Source organism: Platalea leucorodia (assembly GCF_965183815.1).
Source record: "Platalea leucorodia genome assembly, chromosome: 2".
Lineage (NCBI taxonomy): Eukaryota > Metazoa > Chordata > Aves > Pelecaniformes > Threskiornithidae > Platalea > Platalea leucorodia.
Window position 1 is genome coordinate 123,869,380 of NC_138824.1, and position 6,046 is coordinate 123,875,425.

Here is a 6,046-nt window from a genome sequence, read left to right on the forward strand (position 1 = left end):
GTGTTAAAAGTAGAGTTAGAGGAATGATTTTCATTTTTTTTGTGGTTTTATTTTTTTAAAGTTTCAGAAAGCATGTCCATTTAAGTTTGTGCCTAATGCCCATCCAGACACTTGCTGTGGTTTACTGTTCCTTGGCAGTGTACAGCTCTGCCTTGGGCTGTTCAGAGTATATTAAACTTTCTTCTGATTGACAGGGCAACGCAAAGCAGTCGCATTTTTTTGCAAGGGTGGTGGTGAGACTTGTGTGCTGTGGGAGACTGTGTTAAGTTTGCAGGTTATTTCTCTTCTCTTTTGTTTTTTTTGTTGTTTTTTGAGTGTTCTTCTAAGCCAGCTCTGTCTCAAAGCTGACTAAACTGAAAATTCTGTCCTACGGGAAACTCTGAAGTTTTGTTTGAAATGGAAGCAGCAGCCTGTCTTCCTGTAATATAGAAACCTAAACAGTTGTATTTTATCTTTTTGAAAAGGTTAGAGCTTCCAAGGACTGTCAGGAGAGCTTGCTATATCTATTTCATATCAAGACAGCTACGAATCTGAGCCCTAAAAGGGGCAATAAATCTTTTCCATATTTAATAGCTTAGAGCTGTTTTGTTTGCCTGGTTCAACCTCCTACATAACAACAATGTTGTTGAACTTTGCCACATCGTTCTCATGCTGAGGTCTTAATACCTGGATAATTTAAAAAAAATAATAAAATTAAGTCTTCATTTGAATTCTAAACAATGAATGATCGGCTGCCCTCTCGGGAAAGTGTATTCTGTAGATGACTCTGCTCCTTAGAAATACTCTGAAAGGGTTCATCAGTTGTGCTACAGCATCTAGTCCCCTGAATCCCATTTGTAAATCCTGGGGCAGAGTGGTCGGCGCCACGTTCAAACGGAGCGACAAGACTCTTGGAAGGCTGCCGTACTCGGGTCTGCCCCCTTCCCTTCTCCTTCCACAAGGTCTGATTTGCAAGGGAGGGTATTTTTGTGGATTGAGGATGTTCAGAGCTGGGGGTTGATGTTTATTTGTACCTTTCCTGTTGAGTTCAGTCTTGGTTGCAGTCTCAGTGGGGGTACGGCCTTGTAACAGCCCGGCCATGAAGAGCTGGAGGTGCCTGAAAGGATCAAAATCTTCTGTTTTCTCACTGTTCTGAAGCAAGCTTCTGATGAATTAGAGGTGGAATAGTGTATCTAAGCTGCCAGTCTTTGGGATTGATATTTTAAGTTAGCCTATTTGAAGCCCTTCTAAGTTTTTTCTTGGGTTCCCTTCTGGCATCTCTAAGAAAGGTTATTCCTGAGAGTTTGTGCTTTAAAATCTCTGCAGAAGCAAGCGTGGAGTACCACTGGCATAGTGGAAAAATGGTGCATTGACAGTACCGGCTGGCCAACGTGAATTCATTGCAGCTCTGAAGGGGTGTCGCTTCCAAAAAGTGACAAAGTGTGAAAACAAATGATTTTATCACGGGCATGTACTCCTGCGTTTTCTAGTTGTGTGTAACAAGATGTGTCAGGCTCAGCGCTTCGGAGAGAATCAAATGCTTCAACCGAGTTATACTTGCAACTTGTTACCTCTCACAGTTAACAAAAGGCTTTAACTTACCCATCCAAGTCAAAAGTGCGTGTTTGATTTCCCTAATATAAACACTGAGCTTATTACTTTTGTCCTGAGATGCTGTAAATAGAATTTAAAAGTTCGTTTAGAATCTCTTAAATTCTTTATTGTTTTCTGATCTTAAAAAAGGGGACAGTAATAGTTTCTTGCTCTAGGTGCTAATCCATGTCTGGAGACAGCACTGAAGATCTTCAAGCAGGAAAAACAAATTAGGAAAAAGTGTAATTATTGTTTAAAACAAACTAACTTACATTTATCACCAGCCTGACTACATCAAGATTTTTTTCTTTTTTTTTTTATTTCTTCTTTTTTAAGAAGAAGAAAGGTTGCTCTGGAAAGCCTCCCGTGCTTTCTGGGCTCAGAATTAATCTCGGTTATAATCTCAATTATAACACCAGGCAGGGAGGTACCGCTTGAGCAAGCTGCCTGCCTCTCTGCTAAAAACAGACCTGGTGGAAGCAATTGAAACTGTCCCCTCACCCCCCGCCGTGAATGCAAAGGCTAATCTTCTCTAAGTCTCTGCTAACCTAGCAATCTCTTAAGGGGCTGGATCCGTGATTAAAAAACAGAGGGAAAGCAGCTGTCTTTTTATCCTCTCTTAATTACGCCTTGGTAGTTGATAGGTGTTGATTTCCTGGGAGGGTCACGGGGATGGAGGTTACGTTTCCCTGTGTTGCTGGGACGAAATGTTCAGAGGGGGGTTAGCTGCTCGAATGGTTCAGCGGGAGCTGTGGAGACGGAAAGAGTGAGTCTTGCTCTCTGCGATTTCATCTGATCGCGAAGGGCGGCCTTTTATTTGGAAACATGCACCCAGAGGCCAAAAAACAGCTATCCAATGTCAAGGCAAGGAAGGCCTCTGTAATTACCTTTTTCCTTTTTTTTTTTGTTGTTTTTTCTTTCTGCTGTATCTCACCAGCTGGTGGCCGGGAGGGTTTTAAACAAGTTTAATTAAAAATAACACCTTGCTTTTTCCTGCTGTAACTCGGTGAATAAACTCCAGTAAGTGTTGCAGGATTGTTCTTTCACTGCTCTCCCCAGTCCTCATTGCTTCATTTAAAAGTATGAGTCGCTAAATTCTTATTAGTAAATCCTGGACGTGGCTGGAGATGATGTTGAGTGTTGTACTTGTGTTTTTAACTTAGCAAGGCTTAGTTCTGACTGAGTGTGAGCCACGAGGTGCCTGATCCCTGCTTGGAAGCGCCCAGCTCTCCCAGCTGGGTTTCAGGCAAAGTTTACAACATTGCAGGTTTTGTATGAGCGTCTCCTGCTCCCTCCCAGGCCCCCGCTCATTTGCTTGTTCAATTAAACGGGAGACAAGTGCAAGAGGGGTCTTCTGTCCGTGGGCCCTGCTGTGTTACTGTGTTAGTGCAGCTAGCTTTCCTTCAAATGTCGGGTTTGGGGAGATTTAACTTCCAGCCCAAGAAATAACCCACCCGACACCTGAGGCCAGGTTATTCTCTGTGCCCCGGCAATACCTCCGTCCAGTGACATTAATCTGTTTGTGCCTCAGTTTCAGCATCTGTAGACTTGGAAAAATTAATCTTGCAAGAAAGTAGGAGAGAAGGGATGTTTGGGAAGCATTCAAAGTCATTATTTAGGTGAACAGAGGGACATAAGATTAGCAGATGTCTCTTACTTCTCCTAAACCAGGCTAAATATTCAAAGTAAAGATTTCCACCCTTAATTTTTTTTTTTAAATGAAACGCCAACAATAAGCAAATAACTTTGACTATGCATCTATCTGTTCCGCTTCTCTTCTGCAGCCCCCTTCCATGGCAGCTGTGTGAGGCAGAGACAATGTACGATGTGAGGAAGCCTGATGTCTGGGATGGGATTCGTCTGGGTCTGGACGTGTATTTTAAAGTAAAATCTCAGGCCCAAGCGCATTGAGCTGCTCATTTGCTTGCATGCATGCAAACTTGTTATTTCTTTGGCTAATTCTTCTAGGTTGGAAAGATGTGTCAGGGGTGAGCTGCGCCTTCTGGATATGTTGCTACACACATCGCAAATTGCTCTTAGTCTGACCTCTTACAGCTGAAATACCCTTCCCCACGCTCAAAATGGCAATTGGACTATTCCCGCTAGCCAGCCGCAGGTAACTACTCTCATTTTGGAAAATGTTGTGGTTGCAGGCATCCTGAGCTATGGTAACACAGTTATAAAATTAAAATTCAAACTGTATGAAAGTCAGGTATTTTAAGAGATTAGATTTGTGGGCTTTTTTTTTCCTCTGGGAGACAAGACTTTCAAGCATCAGGCACCTTGTGTGAGTGGTAACCGTAAGTGCCCAAGTGTAACTTACTTTTAGTATCTCAAAGTGCATTTTATTATTGTGCAGGATGCAAATTCTAGTATGATACTCCAAAGCAAATGCCTTTGTGCTTCTCCCTTAGGGATGCTTGCTGTAAAAAATCCAGTCTTATTGATGAAAAATTTGCTTCCCAGCCCATTACTGGAATGGGGCCGTTATCCATTCCTTCCTTCTCCACAGCTCTGTCCCAGGAGTGCTTTGGGCAAGCAATGCACTCAGGGCAGGACCCCCCTTTCTTTTGCTTTGTGGCTGCCTCCATTTCCAATCCATCTTTGCTGAGCGTATTCTTTACCTCTAGCAATTCACCGGCGTCTGCTGGCGAGAGTGTTTCACCTCCTCATTCTGAAACCCTTCCACCAACGTGAACTGTTGTCGCTTTTGATTTCCTTTAAGCTCCAAGCATCTTGAGGAAGACGGATTGGATCTGATTTTTCGGAGGCTCTAATCTGGTATCGCTCCACTTGAAGCCCTGTGGGAGAGATGGGCAGTCAGTACTTCTGAAAACCAAGCTGCTTCCCTTTTTATTTGTCTATAGAAAGAACTGTGTGTAACTACTGAAATATTACTACTTTTGTGAGCTATTGGCTGTTTACTTGCCTCAACTTTGAATCTCCTGATTTCTGAGCAACTAATTCTAAAAAAAGCTGTGTGGAAATAGGGCTTTGACTAGAAAAATAATAACCCCAAAATAACACAGACGTATTTGGTTTAGAACTGTCTGAAAAACAGCTAATGGATGTGTTCTTCCATATATATATATACACACACATATATGGATGCACACAGAACTTTCCAAAGTATAGATTAAACTGAGATCAATGAGCTCTGGCCCTTGCTGCTTAGGTAGATGGGATCCCTCAGGTTTTTTAACTACAAGATCTCTTGAGCCTTGTCAAATGATGGCTTTAACTTGTTTTACAAAGTTCGCCAGACTCTTTCTTGTCTTTATAAATCCCATCAGTGATCCACCAAGTCATTTCATCTTTTAGAAAGAACTGGAAGCACAGGAATTCAACAGGGACTATTGAATTAAATGAATGTAAAGTTCTCAATAAGAAGACAGAAAATATATTTCTCTAAAAACGACTTCCAACAGTATGTTTTCATAATCAAGTCCCTGACTAGGTCATGTCCCACAGATCGGAAAGTTCAGAGACATTATCAGAGCTAGATGCATCAGGAGAAATTAGGCACTCAAATGCCTTGTTATGTGCCAAAGTCCAGCATTTACGGGTCACTGGTATTCATGTGGCCTCCACTTAACCCTTTAGCATGGAACTGAACCCAGGTCTCTCCTATCCTTGGCTGAGTGCCGAAATTGTTGGACTTCTCAGTAAAATGGTGGCTTCTTTGTGGAGGGTATGTGCGGTTGGATTAGGCTTGTCAGAGAAGGTCTCAGCCTGAGGTGAGAGGGAATGCCTATTTTAGGGATGCTGACGGAGCTTTTGTACGAGACGGACCTTGAGCGGCTCGGCAATGCCAGGCCTCAGGCAGGTAGGCTCATACCCAGCCCCAGAAGCGCGGGGTCTATCCCTGGAAATGCAGCCAGAGGGGAGTTCAGCTGCTTGTAAGGTGCAGCAGGGGTTTTGTGAAGGACAGCGAGACCAAGGGATGGACACAGTAGGCATCAGCGGTGGAGCGTAGGCATGCTACCTTCTCCTTGTGCGTTGAAACTTCAGTGCAGAAGGGTCTCTTACTATTACGTTTTGATTTAGGAACACAGAGGAATGAGGTTAATGCGTTTATTCAGCATGCCTGGTGAAAATATTTTAAGACTTACCTTCTCTGTGTAACTATCTTGACTGTTACCAGCTCCTTCAGTTAGAGTCCGCATCAGCGTGAACGCAATTTCCATGCATTGTTTCAGTCTGGAAATGAAACAATTTTCATTAATGGAAACCTGGTTCTCAAGCAGAACAATTAGACCCACTTCAGATTGAAAAAAGATAAAAGCATGCTAATTTGGATGGAGGACTCTTCTTTCAAGGCAGCCAATTGAGTCATCAGCCTGCCACCCACCTGACCGTCTGACAGGTAATTAGGAGATAGTCCTCTTTTTGTGTGGAGTGTGTGCGTAAACCTCCGCACGCTGGTGTCACTGCCCATTGGGACTTCCAGGGGAAAGAGCTAGTCAGTGGCAAA